The sequence below is a fragment of the Nilaparvata lugens genome, chromosome 1, assembly GCF_014356525.2.
Source record: "Nilaparvata lugens isolate BPH chromosome 1, ASM1435652v1, whole genome shotgun sequence".
Classification (NCBI taxonomy): Eukaryota; Metazoa; Arthropoda; class Insecta; order Hemiptera; family Delphacidae; genus Nilaparvata; species Nilaparvata lugens.
In genome coordinates, this window is record NC_052504.1 from 65,225,373 (window position 1) to 65,248,542 (window position 23,170).

Here is a 23,170-nt window from a genome sequence, read left to right on the forward strand (position 1 = left end):
TCAAAGAAATTATCTCAAAAACATATGTTTAGGAAAACCATAGTTTTGAACTTCGTTTTCCTGATGGAATTCATAGCCAACACTTGGCATGTATTATTAATTTTTCAGCTAGAACAGTTTTTTGAGACTGCTGAATAAACGTCTACAGTTTTATCAATGCTGTATCGGCAATATGAAAACGCATGCACTAAATATGTCTTTAAATAAAGGTGTTGATATCTACATGATAATTATTCTCTACCATTTTTAATTAAAATTTCAAAATTATTCAAGCCTTGATAGAATGATTGACTCACTGTACAATCAGTCGAAAATTTTAATATTGAAATGAGGGGTATTTTGGCAAGCTGAACAAAAAAGTCCTATGCACCTTTTTGATATTATTTCTTCAAATGAAAAATGAGTTTTGTTGGTTGTCAAAACTCCCCCTGAAAGAGAGCCATCAAGCCTTCAACATCTCTTAACCCAGCCGTAGATCTCATGATGAAACCCAGCATCCTATTAGCCCTACCAACCTAAGAATGGACATGGGGAGCAAAACTCAGAGAAGAATCAAACAATACACCCAGATCCTTGAAACTATCGACTCTAGAGAGTTGAAAGCTGTTAATTCTGTAATTAAAAATAGGATAATTCAGCTTACAAGTGAAGACCATAAATTTACATTTGCCAACATTGAGATCGAGGCCGTTATCCGTGCACCACCCCGAGACAAAATCCAGGTCACTTTGCAGCAGAACAGAATCATTATGGCAATCAATCCTCCTGTAGATCTTCAAGTCATCAGCAAACATCAAACAATTGGATTGCAACAGGCAGCCAGGTAGGTCATTAATAAACATTAAGAACAACAAAGGACCCAAATTACTACCCTGAGGCACACCAGAGGAACTGACATAAGTGCTAGATTTCAAATTCAAGACAGAAACATAATTAAGACGATCACTCAGGTAGTCAGAAAAGAAACTAACAAGCCAAGGCATCAAACCAAAACTAGATAATTTACAAACAAGCCGCTTATGACTGATTCTATCAAAAGCCTTGGAAAAGTCAGTGTATACTACATCCACTCTACCCCCAACATCAAGCGCCTCTGAAACATCAGCCGTGAACTCAAGCAAGTTAGTTGTGGTTGAGCGACCCCTCAGGAAACCATGCTGACTATTGGATAAAAAGGGACTAATATGACAAATCACACAATCATAAAGCACTCTCTCAAATACCTTAGCAAAGGTGACAATTGAGTTATTGGGCGGAAGTTGGATATGTCATTCCTTCTTCCAGACTTAAATATGGGAATAACCTTACCAATTTTCCATCTGGTGGGGAACACTGAAGACCTCAAGGACAGATCAAAGATGAACTTCATGGGAGGACCCAGTATTTCAGCACAACCCTTTACAATAAATGGAGGAACATTGTCAGGGCCACAGCCAGAACTAGGTCTCAGATTACCTATTGCTGCCAATATTGTACTCAGGTCAATAGAACCAATTGAAAGGGAAGGGATATTAATTCCAGGATTGATGTTGCCATCGTCGTATATAATTCCTTTGATTACAATAATAAGTTAATTTGTATAATTTTGTAAATTGCTTAATTCTCTATATACAGTTCCCCTATACAGTGTACATGCACTAGCATATATATGATAAGGCAAGTTTGCTGGCTGATAACAGATTAATATATGATGCTTTCAAACGATCATCCCTTTTGGTGCCATTTCTATGACATATGATTGGCTTAGGCTTGCCAAATAGATTCATTCACCATGTGACTCAGTTGAAACAATAATTTATAATTTAATATTTCTATATTGAATTCTTATTATATTCGAAACTGTTATATTTAATTTTGCTGCTCTTATCAGTGATACAATATTCATGCTATGACCTAGTTTATCACAACAACATTCGACATTGTAATTTCGTGAGTGATAAATAATTTTAACAATAATACATACATTTTATTTTTTCATTATTGAAATTCTTTATCCTTTTTCAATAGTTCTTAATTTCGGAAATCTCTCTCTATACTTATAAAAGGCTAAGCCCCTACAGACTGAAATCACACCACAGCCAAAACTACTGAGCCTAAAAACTTGAAATTTTGCACAATTGTTTATGGTAGCCTGAAAACATCCACTAAGAAAGGATTTTCAGAAATTTTCCCCCCTGAGGGAGCTGGGGCCCCCCCAAAATTTTGTACTTTTTAACCGCTCATTGCACAGCAAAGTCATGAGAAATTTTTTTGTTCAGCTACGAAAAAAAATTAGATCTATGCAGAAAAATTTTGATCAGGAGCACAAAGGGGTCCAGGAGAGGGCATTTTTCGAAAATTTTGATCTAAAATCACACTACAGCTCAAACTAATTGTCCTACAGACTTGAAACTTTGCAAAAATATTCTTCAAACATGCTAGACGCGCACTAAGAACGGATTTCTAGATATTTTGCCTCTAAGGGTTTCAAAGGATGAAAAAGGATCCTATTAAGTAAGGTTATGAACATGGTAAGTGAGTGCCATATGGAAATGAGATAATATTTATTTATTGACATGTGATATTCTAACATATGTTGTAATCATTGGAAATAACAAAATAATATGATAGAAATTCAAAAAAGAACACCTGTTCTATAATTGCTTTCTACCTGATTCTACTCAACCTCAATAATATTGTTCTGATAATATTGATAAATAATAATATGTTCAATAATATTATTATTATTGATATAATAAAAGTATTGTTTTAATAATTAATTATTATCATTAATATAATAATAGTATTGTTTTGGTAATCAATAAAATATTTTTATTTTCACAAACTCTGTATAATTTATAATGGTGAATGTGAAACAGCTGCATCAAAGAAATTATCTCAAAAACATATGTTTAGGAAAACCATAGTTTTGAACTTCGTTTTCCTGATGGAATTCATAGCCAACACTTGGCATGTATTATTAATTTTTCAGCTAGAACAGTTTTTTGAGACTGCTGAATAAACGTCTACAGTTTTATCAATGCTGTATCGGCAATATGAAAACGCATGCACTAAATATGTCTTTAAATAAAGGTGTTGATATCTACATGATAATTATTCTCTACCATTTTTAATTAAAATTTCAAAATTATTCAAGCCTTGATAGAATGATTGACTCACTGTACAATCAGTCGAAAATTTTAATATTGAAATGAGGGGTATTTTGGCAAGCTGAACAAAAAAGTCCTATGCACCTTTTTGATATTATTTCTTCAAATGAAAAATGAGTTTTGTTGGTTGTCAAAACTCCCCCTGAAAAAGAACTATTCATTTTATCCTATCTTTTAGTAAAATAACAATGATTTCTGCATTGAATAACATCTATCTTGCCAACAAGAATCGAACTCTTTGTGAATTTAGATATGACCTACACTTTAGATTTATATAATTCTATTAATAAATTCATGGAAATTGAAGTACTTTTTTCAGTTAGTTGATGATTAGTTAATGGAATTGATTATCAATAGAGAAAATGATTATAATTTCATCAATACAGAATTAGTTGAATGAATTGTCGATGTACTGAGTTCTTGATCAACAATAATTCAATATTGGTATTTATCCAATCATTATTTTTTTCAGAAGTTATTTCATTTGAATTAGAAAATATTTATGAGCTCCTATCAATTTATCATTCGTAACAATGAATTCTTCAAAACATGAATTTAATCAAATAAAAAATTGTCCATACTTCTGTATTCATGTTCGCATGTTTTCCACTTGTGATGGATAGCCAAAATATTGTGGAGCGAGCTGCACGGCGAATTGTATCGAGGGCTCTGATTGGCTGAAAAGTTCAGCGTTCTGAGTGAGGTGAGGCGAGCTGTTAGAACAGAGGCAAGCGGCACGGCGAATGGTCCGGAGTACGGTACGGCGAATGATTAACAGCTGATTTTTAACATTATGAAACATATGCTCATGTTCGTTGAAAGGCAAGATGTTCGGAGGAATGCACGGTTTGCTGCGCGGTTCGAGGTTCGGTTCGGCATGTGTGGACGCACCTTTAGTTGTTACAGGACATTTATACAGATCACAGACCAAAGCAACATAATAATCTATCTTCTTCTTCTTTTTCTTCTTCTTCTGCTTCTTCTTCTTACTCCTCTTCTCCTTCTTTCTCTTCTTCTTCTTCTTTCTCTTCTTCTTCTTCTTCTTCTACCTATACTAAAAGGCTAAGCCCCGACAAACTGACAGATTTATAGTATTCCTGGTGATTGAGCCTGTCTTTTTCAGCGTTGTCTATTAATAATAAAGCTTAATTTACAACTAGCTTACCCAGCGAACTTCGCACCGCCAATGTATCTCATGTTACACTTGATTTTATTTGGTGAATCATGAAATTTATCTGACAATCAACATGTTCATTTACATCACAATACGGACTTCCTATGTGCTTAGTCATGCAGCATTCATTATTCCGAAAACATATTATTCTTCTCAATCAATTGGTAGTAATATCTATAAGTAAAGTTTTCAATTAAAAAAAAGGTTACATCAGGGTTTCAAAGAAAAATATTCAATGTTTTCATAGCTGTAGATTGTCGATATATGGTCCAGGAAATATGCGATGTACGATGAATCACACAGAATTCCATATTCTTTCCATTTTAGGATGAATATAAGCTAAGCTAAATTCAAAGAATTGTAAATTATTCTTTCATTCTTCAGTAATAATTAATGAATGCAATATGAATACTATACATATATACTATACAATATATATATATATTATATATATATATATATATATATATATATATATATCGCTATATCAGTGATAGTTTATTACAGCTGGTAACTTTAGATGCTAAATCATATTATCACAATATGATCTTGAATCATGATCATCTTTTCGTTCTTCAATAGCCGCTCGGCCGAAAATTTCGAAAACATATGTCTGTAAAATGTATTAATAAATAATTATTATTAGCCCCCCTATTAAAATTTCTGTTCAGAAACCATCCCCAATATTCACACAACATATTCCCAAAGTTTCATGCCGTTATGTCAAGTAGTTTTCAAGTCTACAGGGAACAAACAAACATACAAACAAACACACAATCAGACATTCATTTTTTTATAAATAGATTTCCATTTGGCTCAAACAAAAGCCTCTCTAAATGAAGGTAGAATGATAAGGATTCAGTTCTGTTGTTTTAACATTTTTTCAAATCACTTTCAAAAAGTTCATGTAGTAGGTACCTACTATTGTGTTTGAGACACTTCTGGCGCTATCATAGTTTCACCACTATTCTGTTCCACAGTCCTATCTCTTGCAGTCGTTAACTATATCTATAATAATTATATTAAGTAAAGAGCTGGCTTATGCACGTACGGGATAGGAAAATTATGTTTGACGCATCATCACGTCTGAACTACTGGACTAATTAACTTGAAATTTTGCTTATAGATTCTTAATTAACCAAGGATGGTTATAGGCCTATTCTCAATTCTTCAAAATTTCATTACGTCAAGTTTTCATTTTGTCAAGTTTTAAAATAGATCCTTGCGAAGCACGGGTTCTTGCTAGTAATATTATAACTTGCATTAACCTGGCATGTCATTTATAATATTGAGTCAGTCAGCTGTGTCTGAGCTATTACAAATCATCTGATTAATTGTAAACAAAAGTGTGACCTCCAAAAGTTCAATGAGCAATTCGTAAATGATTTGTACTTAATTGGCAAAATAATTATAATTTTATTAAATAATTCTTTGAAAAGATGCGTAGTACAAAACGGTACTCTTATCTTATACTCAGCTGTTGATAAGGAAGCCTTATCGCTCGTGTGCTAACTGTTTGTTTGGCAAACCTTCTATTTTATAAGGGTAATTATAATTTTTCTAGTTAATTCTCTCCTTTCATGAGATTTACTCAAAAAAATCATCACACTATATATAAAACCAATAGCATTACCTAAAGTTTGAGATTGATGTCACTCAATAAAATACCTCATTCGCATTTATGCTCTATTTCTGATTCAACAAGAAAAAAGGACAATTTGCAAGTGATTGCGTAGCTTATTTCGCGCGACTAGTGAATAAAATGTTGTGGGTTTAAGATCAATCAAACTCATTTTCATGTTTGTTGGAAATTTTCAACTATAATGAAGATTATCCACGTAATTTTGACAAAATAATAGACCATTCTATATTCTTCTCATGTTACCTGGGAATAAGTTGATTGCATTTTATGCAATCCCACCTAAACTTGTAACTTGACAAAATTTCATCATTAACCGCGAATTCAATGTCAGAAGACATAAGAATTACTTAAATCTATTATCAATCTCAATGTTAAGCTACATTCCTTTAAATTTTCGAAATTCTCTTCATTTTCCATTATTGTGAATTGTTAAATATTACTCAAATCCAGGACTAAATACAGTGAAACTACTTAGCATGCTACTCCTCACAAAGAAAGTTCAGTATTCATAATAAACACATTTATAGAAATGTTCATCATTGAAATGTGGGATTGTTCAGCTTCGAGTTGAATCCATAGATGAATTTATTTCATCGATCCACGGTTTTATCAGTCCATGTGTAGGATCAGGAATATACGTCAACTCAAGTGTCGCATAAAACTCAAAGTCTGGTTGTATGATGATTATTCCGTGTTGCATTGCTTATTCATGAATCACTTCAACACTCCAGCAACGGTATAATATAACGGTAACAGTACTTCTCCATAAAGGAAATCTTCCGACTGCTACTATTTTTGCAAATGGTTGTAGAGAAATTCTCCTACTACTTCAAACCAGGTTGGTCGATATTAAAGTCCATGACGAATTACAACAGTTGTACCTAGTTACTAGGGAATCGACAATACACTCCTACGTTTTGCTTGAGGCTTTTCACTCTGTTACCGAACAAGAGCATCTGTTAATCTGTTAACTCTGAGCATCATAACAAGAGCCTCAAAATTAAAAAAGCACTACTACTTCACATTGTTATAATGTGAATCTTTAGTATGAATATGTGTTCTTGTATAGGAATTTGTCTTTATGAATATATGTTAGCTATGTATATTCTTCTGACACTAGTTAGAAAACGAAATGTTAGCATGAAAACAATTCCACAAAGTTTGAGCGGAACATTCAAAGCAAAGTTTGTGATGTTACTTGTTCACGTTGATCCAATTGTTTGACTTACAAGGCGTCTTCCTCAAACATTCTACTGGAAGAGCGTTAGGAAGGAACAAACAGCTTCTGAGCTCAATGCAAGTAATTGACTTCCCACATCCGTGATGATAATAATAATTATCATTATTCTCCCGCACATTGTATTCCACTATGAAGACAAATTTCAAGTCTTGACGAACTAGATTCGAAAGGTAATTGAGGAAGCAGATTTTATATTTCCACAATGAATATGAAGGGTTTATAAGATTAAATAAGAAACACCGTTCGTATAACAACATTGAGATATGTCAATATATCAAGGGTATGAATGAATGGTCGCATTGAATACAATAATCAATTTCTCTTTTCCTTGAGAAAATAATATTATGACTGATTAGTTTATTTGTTCAATGTAACTGACAAATTATAGCTATTATTTTTTAGAAGAAAGACCATATTATGCCTATAGGAACTTCTATAATTCGTAGCTAGAAGAGAAAAATGTGATAAGACCAATAAATTTATTGAAGGTCTTACAATATTGAGCTGCTAACTAGAGGACTGAACCAATTCTTCGAGTTCTTAGTAAATAAGGTAAGATGTCTACACCAATATGGTGTATCTATCTCATATGTGTATGTATCTCATCTGTGGGATGTTGTCACTTATATGGGAGCTGATTATCAATGAGAGGAATTTATATGTGAAATTGCTTGCCATATTGCATAAGTGGTTATGGGGAATAATTGATCTCATCGAGTAAATAGTGGCACGTTGAATAGAAGCATAAAGCAAGCTTTTCAAGAGATTCTCATTTCCATTCTCGGTGAGAAGCACTAAGAAACCAATAATTCAACGTATCCTCAAGTGCAGACGGAGAAGTAGAGAACAAGTAGAATGGAGATGCAATTATCAACTTGTAGAGCAGAACTCGCAATGGCATGAAATAATACCTCTTTTCAACAGCGTCGTGGACAAAAGCGAGCATTTGCAAAGGCAAAGCACTCCGAATAAAGATTAAAAATATAATGGCTCTTGCCTCATCATGCTGAGGGCTCAGGAAGCAGTCAATGTCCTCTGGAGGAAGCCATTGCACGACTTCGTACTGCAGCAGAGTACTTTATCGGAATATGGGTCGCAGACCAGGCTCTATGAATTCGCCCATCATTAAACCTACACTCGCTCTCTCCTCTCCACCACTCATCATTCTTGTCAAAGAGATTGCTCTGCGTGGAATTTGATTAAATGAAGTGAAATTCTCTGTTCGCGTCTGGATACAATTCAAAATCGACTTGAACATCCGATTACAATAGGCTCAACAGATTCCACCTTTCCATTGCGAGATTACTCGTAGATTATGCATAGGGCGCAAGCAGACAATGCCTTATTACGTTGGAAAGAGTATCAGCTAGTTTAAAATGGAGAAATTAGAAATGTCATAAGAGTATCAGTATCGATCTTTCATCTCTGTAATCATTCCTAATCTTATAATGATGAAGAATAGATGGATGAAATTTCATTCAAATGGGAATATAGTGAACATGAAACAAAGATAAGAAAGCCGGGAAAGCCGGGTAACAAACATTTCTGTTCCAAATAGAATGAAATCATATTATAATTATATTCATTATAATATTTGATTTATTCCAGTGGAGTTTTCGATAATGTAGTAATTTAGGTGGAATGAATCAATTATAATAACTTCTTAAAATTTTGAAATCTGAAATTATGGTGAAATTAACCTAATCAGTGTTTTAAGTAGCATTCCATGATTACATTTGTGATGGAGCATTAGAATAATAAGTGCGTGTCAATCGTAGAATCGAGATGAATATTTCCATTCATCCCGTTGAAAGAAAAAAAACTTGGGTAGAAACAATATTATTTTCACAACAGCCCTCAACCAACCAAACAAAGAAATATCATCATTATTCTGTAGCATATATTGTGATATTGAAAGTGAGCTTCACGACTGTTCTGAGAAGAAACCTCTAGAGTTTCTGTTATATTACAAATGCAAAAGGAATAATGAAAGTTCGTTCTGTGAGCTCGGTGCAATTCGGCAATTCCAACCTCCAGTCAGGCGAACGTTTGCTCTTTTACTTGGCGCGTCTTTTTGAGAGAAAAGGAACTCATCAAACGGAAAAAGCACTTGATATTTACCCTGCTTTCTGTTAACCTAATTCAAGGTATGATAAATTGGTACTGTGCCGTCTATTAGAAATTCAGACTATTTATCTACGGAAAAGGCATCACAGTTGGATGAGCATACTCTCGTCGTATTTCTTCTGAGATTGCTCTCCCTGCGCTGCTCGGATCGCTGGAGCTTTCATGTAGGCTAGTGCTAGAGCACACAGCGTTCACGGATGGCTCGATCAATGCTTCTTTTATAATATCCTGAATAGAAGGTGGAAGAAGAAAGCAGAAAGCAGAAAGAATGAGGAAGTACGAGCAACGTGATGTATTACCCTGCTACGAAACATCATTTGTGGCTAGAATATATCGAAAAATGAATGTACGCTACTATAATATTATATCGCAGCAGTAGGCATTGTAAAACCAAACAACAATAACATGTTATTTATATTATCAATTCATTTAAACCATCAATGATGATGGGTAACTTTGTCACTAAAACCCTAACGAGATTAACATGTAGATTCCAAATCACACATTTTATCATGATCAAATCGTTTGTAGTAGTTTATTGAACGAATGGAGCAACCCTCACCACGATTCATGCGGTAATTTATTCTGGAATGCTGAGTTGGATGTTGGCCACAGTGTGGGGCCATCGCTAAAAGCTTGTGACAAATTGTTAATTAGGTGATAACATTCTAATTCATGTGCACTAAATGCTTTCTGTTCCAACAATCAATTGATTTGTAATATATGATTATCACTTGCTCTTAACGAGGAGACTAGATTAATCAGACACGCAACATTTCATTCATTGATCAAATCTAAATCAATTCTGAATCATAATGTGTGTGATTGGTCGAGTGTTGCAAGCAACCCCTGCAACCAATTAACAATAAATCACATTATTCCGTTGACAGAAGAGCAGCATTTCACAAAAAGGAGCAGTTCAAATTCAAACTGAGTTACATGATCCTCTATATATATTATCTTATTTGAGATTTCGAATAACGAGCTAACGAGGACCAAATTCATTTTGATAGATTGTTGGATGAACAAATAGAATACACGCTTTGATTCGACAGTAAAAACAATATTCAATATTGGAATGAAAGTATTACACATCTGTCAATCGCACAAAATGTGTTTATAAAGGTCTATTCTCAATGTAATCTTCTTTGTCAAGATATTCTCAACTGTATTTATCCAGTACTGATTTTCAAACATATAAAAATCCCGATTTCTCATCAGTGAGGTTACAGATCAGAAGCTTATCTTCGTTTGACGACTTATTATTAGGGAAGACAGCTTTCTTCTATTTCCTCCAGCTTTGGCAAAAAAATTGTAGAATTTATAATGATTGTACGACAAGCTAAATGATAATTTTCATGGAATGAATGACTACCTAACATTTGACGGAATTCTCAACGAAAGCTGATTAAGAATATTTCATAATTTATATTGAGAACAACATCAATCACTAGTTATTGTGGTAACCCTACTAATACGATTCCAGCGTGTCATTTTCACTGTGAAGTAACGTGTTAGAATAATATTGTTATGTTCTGTTCAAGAAAGCACAACCACATTAGAGAATCATCAACTCATCATCATAGTACTCATCATCATCAACACATAGTTCGACTAACCATCAATTTACGCGTATTTATCCATTCATTAATTGACACAAATCATCCACAACGATGTTGAGGGTTTGGTACGCTGTTAGATACTATGAGTAGTGCAGTTGTTTCCAGGCCAACTTCTGCGTAATAACATACTCATGGACTGTTTTCAATGTAATATTGCCTGCCGAAACTTAAAGACCTATATTATGTAGCCGACCATTAAAACATAAATTTTAGTTGGTTGGTTGAAATCCCCAACTGGAAAATGCCCATAGCGCTTGAATGACGCGATTTCATAGTTAGTCCAGCACTATATACATTGGTGCATGCAATTTATATTGTAGTTCTGATTTTTTGTGTATTGGAATATGGGCTTTAGTAGGCCTACACTCAACAATAAATTTTCTACTTTTCGACCGAATTTGACTTATGATGCATGATTTTGGACCGCCTTGACGAGCCGAGAAGAATGAAGTGTAGTATGATGAAATCTGAGCATTGCGTCAGAAGTTATAAGTGTTTGAAATTTTGATCCTTCAGGTGTCCTTAAGCGCGCCTCTCCACTAGGAAATACTGAAATGAAGTGCATCTAACGGGTGATTCTCATAGAACATAATCTCATGAACTTATGTCAGTATGCGAAATATCAATGTGAGGACAATGTAGTTGGTGATGATGGTTGAAGCTGAAAATTATGTGTTTTTCACAATACATGGAGCATTATTGTCAGGTGTACCTGGAAATCTATATGAGATAAAGCGCTCTACCTGATCTCAGATTGTAGAGCACAAAAATACGCCCAGAGGGATTTTAAATTATACATCTAAATGTTAACAATCGGAAGATATTGTTGATCAAAATCTAAAATTCATCAAAAATTGTTTTTCTCTTCAAATTTCACTCATTTTTGAAAAATCATAGCTCAGTACTCATTGGAGATAGAGAGTTCCGAGTCTCATTTGATTCAGAATTTCATATTCTAGAAAAAAGGAGGGAGCAAATTTTTCTGTCCGATTACGAGATTTGGTAGAAATAGCTGAAAACTGGAAAATGAGCCGAAAATACGAGGTTTTTGGGCCACTCTGTATCTAGCACAAAGAAATTTTGCATGAAGAAATTGGTTCTGGACTTCTCTTATGTACCCAAATAATATATTAAAAAATCAGAACTACAATATAAATTGCAAGCACACCCCCTTTTTATGTCTATGTTGACTGGACTAAGTAGTAATTATATGCTTGTGCTTATGACGATTATACGATATGTATCATGTATTAATAATAGGATATGTGTCACGTGCACTATGCAGTGCAGCTATGCATACATTACGTCTTGTGCCGATTACATGCGAGCTAACAATGATCAAATTGGATTTAATACACAATACTGTTATCAAATCCAAACCGTTACAAATCTGAAACATGTCACGGAATATTGATTATGGTTTATGTACTACTGAATAGATTATGTGCCTACAAGCTCGAAATTCTCTAATTGAAAAGTATTATTGTTTTTCAGAAATCTCTCCACTTCTATGCAATGCTGTCGTATATGAACTGCTGCTTCTCTGAAGCTTATAATTTCTGGGAGTCATTGGTAAGTTTCATCTCAACATACTGCCATTTTATCCATAAAAGCTTTCGGTTCAGAGAATTTCCATTTTTTGTTGTTGTTCTGTAATATCGCGATATTTATACTATGAATCCTATCCTAAGCTAATACTCATCCTTTATACAAGTCAATTTAAATCCTAAGGGTTGAAATGAGTGGGAAGTTTCTTGACAGAACTATCTATAACAACCTATTGATTTATTTATAAATTAGATATCATAAAAATATTAAAATGGTCAAGAAAGAACAATAAACTCTCATTTTTTATCTTTTGTATTTTTTCTCTTGTTCCTCAATAAAGCAATTTTGTTCGAAATAAGTCCATGTTAAGTTCACTTAAAACTCGAAAATCACTTAAAATAAAAGCAAGATACGGATAGCCATAATTATACTACTAGTCAATGACGCCTAGGATATAACATAAAATTATAATGGAGCAATCAAATGATGATCACAAATATACAGTGTTATTAGTTATGAACCTATGTGAGATAAATTCTGGATCTTTCAACAATCGTTCAATATTCATCATTTATATAATAGAGTGACACATAGAAATGATAATGTATAGTAGAAACGTTGAGACAGACCAGTCTTGGCTGTAGGTGGATAGGCATTGTTGGAAATAAACAAAGTGATTTCACTCTTCTCCAACCTGTAGCCTGTTTCCTATGTCTATGAGCTATAATCATGTCAACCTCAGACGTTGCTTATAATAGGCCTAATATATTATTTGAGACCTGTCTTGGACAGGTAGACTGAAGAAAAGCCTCTCCAACTAATTGTTGTCATTGTTGTCTGTAACGCTCTATATTCTGCAGCTCAATCATAATGAAATCATGGGGACAGATCATTGGAAATACGTTAATCCTCATGTAGATCAAAATGAAACTCTGATCTGACTTATTCAGTTTCATATTGGAATTGAACTACAAAAAAATCTGATTTTTGAGAATTTCCATTTTGTAACTACTCATAGCTCATGTTTTCATTTGGTGCTGCACATAGAACACCGCACTCTTTTTCATTGGTGATTGATTGAAGTAAGACCATCAAATAGTGGCACCGAAGTGCTAACTTGGCAGAACTGTTCTGTGGCATTAGTCTTGAACACTCCATTCGAGTGATTGAAATGGATCAATAAATAGAGAGAGAGTGAGGGATAGGGATCGTAGATGTAGCTGATCAATTCAACGAGTATAGGGTAATGCAAGTGTGGGTGGCAGTTAAGGCTGTTCGACTACCCTTTGTTCCACCAGAATTGATGACAATGTGCTTTGAGTGGGGCGGCGGCGGCGGCGGCGGCGGCGGCGGCAGCAAACTTCCAGGTGACAACGATGTTGGAAGAACAGTCAGACAAATGCGATCCCTACCCTGTTCCCTGCTCCCTAAACCCTTCACCAACCTGAACCTTCAAAGTTGTTGCACCTATTAATGGGATCTGCAGAAGAAGTTTATAAACTTGAACACTGAAGCATCAAGTTATTATTTCACAAGACTTGGCAGGTGTTGAATCATTATTATACTAGGTTTCTTTGTGAGTATGTAATAGTATTGCAGCTTCGTAAAGTTATAGCATCTGAATAATATTTTGATAATTATTGACCGAGCGAAGTGAGGTCTAAGATTCAAGTCGACGGTTTTGCATTTCTCTTTATGTTTATTTATATGTTTATATTTATGTTCCGCATCTACAGCGAAACGCAGCAATACATTTTCATGAAATTTTACAGGTATGTTCCTTTTTGAATTTCGCGTCGACATATACATACGGTTTTTTGAAATTTTGCATTTTAAGGACAATACAAAAGGAAAAATGAGCCTCCTTCGAATGCCAATATTACCGCAAAAATCAGACTTTAGAATTAGTCATCATAAATCAGCTGTCGAGTGGATTATAAATTGCATGCAATGACGCATGCAATTAATATAGTCTATCAATGCAACATGGCAAAAATCAGCCGTCATGTGGACTATTAATTTTTGCAAGCGATGAGGCATGCAATTGATAACTCGAAGCTGCAAATTATTTTCTCCCGACTTCTCTCTGCTTTCAACTCTGTAAGCTTTTGATGATCTGTTGTTTACAACAAATTATTGTCGATACAACAGCCCAAACAGCCATTTTAGTTGTTTACACACAGATATGCCGTCAAGCACTGCCGTTAATGATTTGGAGATTATTCAAAATAAGTTATCTTTAAGTTATGTTGAGTTATCTTTATTCAAAAAAGTATAATACATTTTGTCCAATAGATTTTTCCACTGGAACTTCGAGGTCAACATTTAAAGTCCAAAATTAAAAATCAGAAGATCCATTAAAGCATTAATGGTATTATATGAAATTCCAAATTATAATATATTCATGCCAGATTTCATCAATTTGTAAAATATCCATGTTCCATGCAATAGACCAAGTAAAAAAATACATCTTGGTGAAAAAAATTCTGTGAAAAATTATTCTGCTCAATTGATGATTAAATTATTATTTCTGAGCTCTACTAACTCTTTCCTTTTTCAATAGTTCCTTCTTTCTTTGTATATACATATTTTTCATACCCCTTTTTTATACCCCTTCAACAACTTTCCTCAATCTAACTCAAATATCGTTCTCTTCTAGTTATACTGAATCGTTGTTAATATTTTTTAATGAATTGCGATATTATTTTCTTTTGTTTTCCTTTTTAATATTGTAAACCTATATATAGCTTGACACCGACAGGTCAGGACAGGACATAATTCACTCTGGTGTACAGTATTGGAGGTGGCTGTGGTTTTTAACTGCGCGAGGTCTACTGTTCACATAACTACTAGTTACTTGAATTTCAAAAACTCATGTATGTATGAAAATCAACTAGATTCTATCTTTGCAAGTTGTTGAAAAGAGCTCTGTGATATATAGATAAGTAGGTCAACGTTGAATTTAGAAGATACAGTAATAGATAAGTTTATCATGAAATATTAACCTTGTTACGATCGATTGAGGGATGCGGTTGTTTAATGAATCATAGTTAATCAATGAAAACTTCATTTTCATAACGAAATGAGAATATATTTCTTGTTAATTTATTCAGAATGAACAGGAAATTTATTCTGTATCTCATCATTAGAAAACTGTTTCATAAATTATCAATATAGTAACAGTATATCAATCTTGAATTTTTTTAGCATCACAGGCCAATATGAGCTTTGGCCGCCTCCACTTCAGCTCTCCACTATTCTCGGCACTCTGTCATTCGTTTCCATCCTCTACGTCCCATTTTTTGGAGATCGACTCTTAATTAATCCTCCCACCTCATTCTTGGTCTTCCTCTCTTCCTTCTCGAATGTAGCCTCTCCTTGAATATTATTTCAGGCATTCTTTTCTCATTCATTCTAAAGATATGTCCAAACCACCTAAGCCGTTGCGCCTTTATAAATTTTACAATATTTCGGTCTTTTATCAATGCCTTGAGATCTGATTTGGTTTCTGTCCTCCATTCCTCTTCTTCTTTAACTGCACCATAAATCTCTCTCAGAATTTCCCTTTCAAAAACGCCTAGATGGTTCTTGTCTTCGTAATCTCCATCTTGATTATTTATGTTTTTATTGGTGCATTGCCCTGGATGAACCTTTTTTATTGAATCCTCAAATCTTGAAGTATAAAATAATTGTGGAATATTTATTATGTAAGCAAATTAATTGAGCAAGATTCAACTCTCCACTTCTCTATTCGATATCTGTGATAGATTTATATATATATATATATATATATATATATATATATATATATATAATTAATCATTATTTTTATTTTCCAATTCCTCTTATTTATTATAAGTTAACAGTAACACGCCAGGGAATTTACAACAAATATTGGAGCTCTATCACTCATGCACATCAAACAGACCCACATCTCACATCCCCACATTATAGAACATAAACTTCAAATAATTCGACTTGGTATCAGATATTCGGAGATCAATGAACTCAATGATTTGAGGAAGAAATGAAGCTTTCGACAGAGCTAATAAGAAATACTATTCTCCAAATCCTTTCATATTTTAGAGATATCTATGGTGGTATGCTCCAATTCAGAGTCTACACACAGTGAGTAAACTCACGCTCATTATAGAAGTCATAGATATTAGTGAGAATGATAAAAGCAGCCCCCCTGCTTTTGCAGCCAACTTGTCAAAGCGACGTCTTCGTGAGTATCTCTCAGCTCTGAGGTGCATGGAAATTAGTTCCTAACGCCATTAAATCTATAGTAGAGGTGATTCCATTCTGCTCTCTCGTGTTCCTCACGAATCTTATCACTCGGATGAAGAGAATTACAACCCACCATCTTATACTATACGACACCTTCACTACACAAACTCATCGCTATTGAAACTCGACTCACGTCAAACTTTGCTACAGGAACTCAATCTCATCCTTGTACTCCCTAATAATATGGCTTCAGACGATACATTGTGATGATTAGAAGCGTGGATCGAGTTATTAACAGTGAACAAAATTTAAGTTTGTTGTCGTTTGATGTTTGAGGACGGCTTAATCATCACGCCGACGATATTCTGCTCAGCTTTATGAATGGTTCATTATAATCATTTTCCATATTCCTCATATTATTAGTGGCATTGGTTCGACCTTTTAAATGAAAATGTCATTTTCATTTGAAATAAATAAATGAAGCTCATCAATGAACTGATTTCATGAATCAATATTGGAATAATAACTCCAATTTTTCGAATTCATCTACAAAAGAATGTTTTATTTCTACATATTTTATTTCAGTTTCATATTTGTTTAGTAAAGATTTCATGATATAATATTATATTGATATTCTGATAATTGATGATTTTATTTCATTTCCGGTTTTTCATCCACGGTGTTACGTGTTTCTCATCATACGGGACATTATCAATAACCATAATGAATATGAGATTGTGACTCTTGCATTGCATCAGAAGCTTTGGGTTTCATCTTGAAGGATAATTGTTCGGACGTTATATCAATGTTCCCCTTTGTTGTCTAGCGTTGTGTGGTGGAGGGGGCAATTGAATAGGATAGAATTTGGATAGGACATAAGTTTGAAATATCGTCTAATAGGTTTGTCATTTTTTATGCCTATTTTATTCTTGGTTTTTCTGTGTATATGGCTTGTTTTTGTCGTCGTAGATGAACATACACTTTATTTGTGGTATTCTTAAGGAATTTGGGCTCAATTTAAGTTAGAAATTGAGTAGAACAAGTAATATTTTCGTCAATAATTGTGTCGTAGTATTATTGCATATGTTTGTTGCATTGGCGCCACCAAGTTCGTGTCGATAAGTAGAGAAAGACTTATACGTCGTCTAGCTGTAACAGTAACTGGAACTGTGACTTTTTTCAAAGGATACTTGCAGTTATTTGCATTGATTATTGTTGTTACTTCGTTATTAATAGCAGTTATTGTTTGTTGCAATCAGTATCGATACAGTATTATTAGCCTTGTGACCGATCATTCTCTACTGAGCATAAGTTGAAGTGCTGGCTAGGCTTGTATGATTGGATAAGCTAGCCATTGTTCGTTCCATTGTGTCGCCTGCTCTCGTGTTTTCCCTCTGATTCTTGTTTGGTTCTTTGTCTCACTCTCTCTCTCCCGACGAGCGCTCACTGTTATCACCTCACTATGGGTGTTATCAAAGACTTGACGTTTCAAAGAGATGCATTAATTCGTAAAATAAAACGGATTAATGAAATTGCAGAAGCTGTCGAAAAGGATCCGAAAAATAAAAAAATGAAGAATTTATTGAAAGTTATGGGTGAGCATATCGATCACCACCAGGTGGAGTTCAATGATATAATAGATAAGATGCAGAGCTACTATAACAAACAAAATCCTCGATTGGAAACAACTGAACTTGAAATGCTGATGAGCGAATTTGATGAGACTTATTTCAATGTCAAGGCTATTCTCGAAACCTTACCATCCACTCAAACAAATTTGAATATTAGTTCTTCCAATGTAGCTTCTTCACCTACAACTGGAAATATCTCGTCAGTTGCTCTACCTAAGCTTCCTTCAATGACTTTTGACGGTGATTTGAAAATTTGGAGTCAATTTAAAGATTTATTCGAAGCCACGGTTCATTATAATGGTCAAATTGCTGAGATCCAAAAACATATGTATCTTCGGTCTGTACTGAGAGGCGATGCACTGTCAGTCATTTCTGTAGTCCCATTGGCAAGTGATCATAATGCTGAGGCATGGAAAATATTATTGAATCGCTACAATGACTCTTACAAGCTGACTGAGGCATACTTGCAAGCAATTTTTGATATGCCAGCAGTTAATAAGCAACCAGACTTGCTACGAAAATTCATCACTCATTTAGCTGAGTATATTGCAGCACTAAAACCAATTGGTCATTCAGTTAATGACTGGTCGATTCCGTTATTATTTGTCTTACGTAAAAAACTGACTGAAGAATTGAGAGTGAAGTGGCAGAGACTGCTAAGAAATGGAACAGTATCCAATTTGAAAAACTTACAAATATTTTTGAATGATGAAACTGTTATTTTGGAGGCTACCAAATCCACTGATTTATTGGGGTCATCTACATCGTCAGAAGCCTCCTCACGTAAGCAGTTAGGGAAATCGAAACCCACTATTGGAAATTACAAAGCTTCAGTTATGATTGTAAAATCAAAATCAAAATCGGACGAGCTGAAATGTATTGAATGTAATAATTCTCATGAACTGGAAAATTGTGAAGTGTTCTTGAATCTCAAACCGTCTGATAGATTAAAACGTGTAAAAGAATGGAAAATATGTATATGCTGTTTATTGGCAGGGCACTTTATTAGAGATTGTAGAAGAAGGAAGCCGTGCAGTCACTGTAATTCGCGTCATCATTCGCTCCTCCATTTAGGGCCGAGACAGCCGCCTGTTGAAAACACCAACACATTGGCCGGTAATAAACAAACGAGCAGGGTAGACGGGCACGACGTTGCTGATCAAAGCCATCAAACATTGTTACTGACTCAGCCAAGAAAGTATTTTTGAATGTAAATAGTTCCTTAGTATTGTTACCAACTGTTAAATTGGGAGTTCGAGGTAATCAAGGCAATTATCATAAGGTCAAAGTATTATTAGATAGTGCAAGCACCGAGTCATTTATTACAAGGCGATGCATGAAAAAACTGGGTTTAGTGGTACAGAAAACACACAGTTTGCCAATCTATGGATTATCTGATACTAAACTGGAAGTGACAGATGAAATTGCTAACTGTGAATTTGAAACACCGAACTCCCCTTCATTAAAAATTACCGCATCGGGAGTCAACAAAATAGCAGCTACAAATCAGATAAAAAATGCGTACTGGGCACATATTGAAGGACTGGAGCTAGCAGATTCTGAATTTTTCCTTTCAGAGGAGGTTGATATTTTATTGGGTGCTGAATACTTCCCCTTCATTCTGACTGGAAGAAAGGTGATTGGTCCAGCGGGTACACCATCTGCCCTAGAAACTGTATGGGGCTACTGCCTGATGGGTAAGGTATCAGAGGAGAGTTCTACTATCTCAAATAATCTGTGCATGTATTCCAATGATAATTTAGAAGAGTTGGTGAAGCGATTTTGGGTCGTAGAAGAGCCACCTAGGACAAATAAATTATTGGAAAGTGAAATGGCTTGTGAGGAGATATACAAATCAACTGTTTGTCGTTTGAATACTGGTAGATACATTGTAGAATTACCTTCCAAGGAAACAAATACGAGTGAGACATCTGGATATCTTGAAGGTAAAACTAATGTCGGAGAAAATGTTTCCATGATTCGAAAAGAAGAATTGGAAGATAATTTAGAAGAAGTTCCAGGTAAACAAGGTATAGCCTACAACAGTTATTTACCGATCAACGGTAATTTAGGGAAAGAGTTAAAAGTGATTCATAGTCCACATGAAATCAAACCAATGGGAAGACCCATACCGAAAAAGGAAATTGAAGAAGATGTTTTTGAAAGGGAGAAACGAAATTTGGAAGAGTTAGATGATGATAGACAGGATAATGTTGAAATAAAATGGACAAAATCCGAAAAGGGGGAAGAAATGAAAGAGTATACTCTAACAACTATGTCGTATGGTGTATCATCATTGCCATTTCTTGCCATTTGTACTACGCATCAGTTTATTGGAGATGAAGAAAAAATGTTCCCTGCGGCTTCTGAAGCCTTACGGTTTTCTACTTACATGGATGATATAGTTACATCAGGCTCATCAATGGAAGCAACCAAGCAACTGCAGCTTACTGAATTGTTAAGCAAAGGGAAATTTGAATTGCTAAAGTGGGCCAGCAATCATTCTATCATTCTATCAAATCTCCCTCCAGAGCATTGCGCTATTGATGCAAAAGATTTCACTTTGGAGTCTGATAAAACCATTAAAATTCTTGGCTTCCAATCGAATCCAATTGGTTACTACTTCTTCTACAGGGTGAAGGTTCCATCCAGTCTAGCTACAAAACGAAATGTTTTATCAACTTTAGCACAAATTTTTGATCCATTAGGATATTTGACACCTTTCATGCTAACCTTCAAGAGTATAATTCAATGTCTATGGCAATCGGGATGTGACTGGGATGATATAGCATCCGTGGAGGTAGTGAAGAAATGGGAGCTTTGTGTGGTTGTCCTAGTAGCTAGATTATTACATGAAGTTCAAGAAGTGCTTTCAAAAATTATAAACATAGATTATATTGCAGCTTGGACTTTTTCAACTGTGGCAGTGAGTTGGATTCGGTCTTCACCTCATCGTTGGGCTAGGTTTGTGGCAAATCGTGTAAGTCAAGTACAGGAACACCTGTCTACAGAGCAATTCAGATATGTGTCACTCGAATGTAATCCAGCTGATTGTGCTAGTCAAGGACTATTGCTCAATGAATTAATTGGTAATTCTCTGTGGTGGAATGGTTCTGATTGGTTAGACAAACCACTGGAGTGCTGGCCACACCAAACCAACGGTAATGATGATGAAAATTCCAAACAGATTGGATTGGAAGCAAGAAAAATTACCTCAGAAACACAGAGTAAAGACTCAGAGGGATCAATTCAATCGGTGAACTTGAGAAATCGATGGAGTTTACTCAAAAGAATTGTATCCTCATTCTGGAAACGTTGGCAATTGGAGTATTATCTAGCTTGCAAACCCGAACAAAATTGTACAGAAAACATAGTAATGTTAACATTGGACGTATGGCTCTCTTAAAGGAAAGTAACCTACTCCCTCTTCACTGGAGGCTTGGTCGAATAACGAAGATATTCCCTGGACAGGATGGAATTGTGAGAGTGGTGGAGGTGAGATTGCAAAAGGAAGTCTCACTAGGGCTGTCAATAGGGTATGTCTCCTCCCTATTGATGAAGATTAGGCCTTATTGAAGGGAACTTCAATAAGTTTAGTGGATAGTTTTTTATTTTCTCGTTTTACATGTGGGAAAGGTTCCCAAGTTTCTTTGTTTCTTGTTTTTTATCTATAGTGGTTGTATAAAGTCATTATTTATTGTCCCATCCTCTCCTTTCCGTGGGCCTCCTACTCCTTTTGTATAAGTCTCCTCAATGGTCCCTGAGGAGTGAAGATATTTTCTTTTTTTTCCTAGTTTCCCTAGTAGGGTTCGTTATAGGTGGTTTTTTTTTTTGTTATTGGAAGTTCTTCCAAGGTGGGCGGAATGTTCGGACGTTATATCAATGTTCCCCTTTGTTGTCTGGCGTTGTGTGGTGGAGGGGGCAGTTGAAGGGTGATGCGCAAAGCATAATTACGCTAGTTGCCGTTTGCGAGCCAATCGAACAGCTCACTTCTCGTAATGTCGATTTTTGCAAAGTGATCTATTGATTTATTGTGATTTATTACAAGTGTCGTCTCATCTCGTATCGTGATCTGGACCCGGGATCCTATAAGCAAGGAGGATTTGGACATGAAGGTAGGCCTATGTTATTGTGCACTTAGCCATTCAAATTGTTCAACTTGCTACCCGACGCCAGACAACCCCAAAAAGTTATCGTTGTAATTGATACAGTCCACAAACCAGAGTGCTGATTGAGCCAGCCTCTGTCGAATAAACAATAATTCTAATACGAAAAAAAAATGGTTAAGAATTCTTGCAATTGAATTGTTTAGGAACAAATCACAGAAATGAATGAGAAAGTTGTGTGTGCTCTCAGATTTCCCCTTTTCTAGGAAGTTGTTGAATGGAAAAACGAACTCGTCCGTATTCGTCCGTGAGATATTCTTTCGGGTGATTGAACACCTTGGAATGTGATGGCAAATCAATGAGAGGACATTTCCCCTTCAGCTAAAACCAACTTCTGAATTCAATTAAGTGTTGAATCCAGATGTTGATAGATTCATTGATTCAGCTATTTCTCCCGGAGCGTTTTTTTACTTTAGAAATCAGCGAATCGAATTCATTTAGCGTGAGAAGAACGCTATTTACATTAAACTTGAATCTCTGATACCATTGGAATGAACGAGAATCTTCTCCATTACATGATTGTGCAATCAAATTATTTTTTCAAAACACAATTTCTCCGCGGAAAAAATATTCTGATCACATCAACACACACAATGGTATTTGAAATCCATTCTAAGCTTAAAATTATCTTAGACTATTCC

At 34.9% G+C, this 23,170-nt stretch overlaps 1 protein-coding gene across 2 annotated transcripts in view; it reads left to right on the forward strand.

The window, feature by feature from the left end:
* The window catches only part of LOC111058767 (prolactin-releasing peptide receptor-like), a 297,162-nt gene that overhangs the window by 46,492 nt on the left and 227,500 nt on the right, over positions 1-23,170 (forward strand). For both annotated transcript variants that reach the window (XM_039439860.1, XM_039439868.1), the window contains exon 2: positions 12,449-12,526. The gene's annotated coding sequence lies outside the window, so the exon portion shown is untranslated. The remainder of the gene's footprint in view (positions 1-12,448; positions 12,527-23,170) is intronic.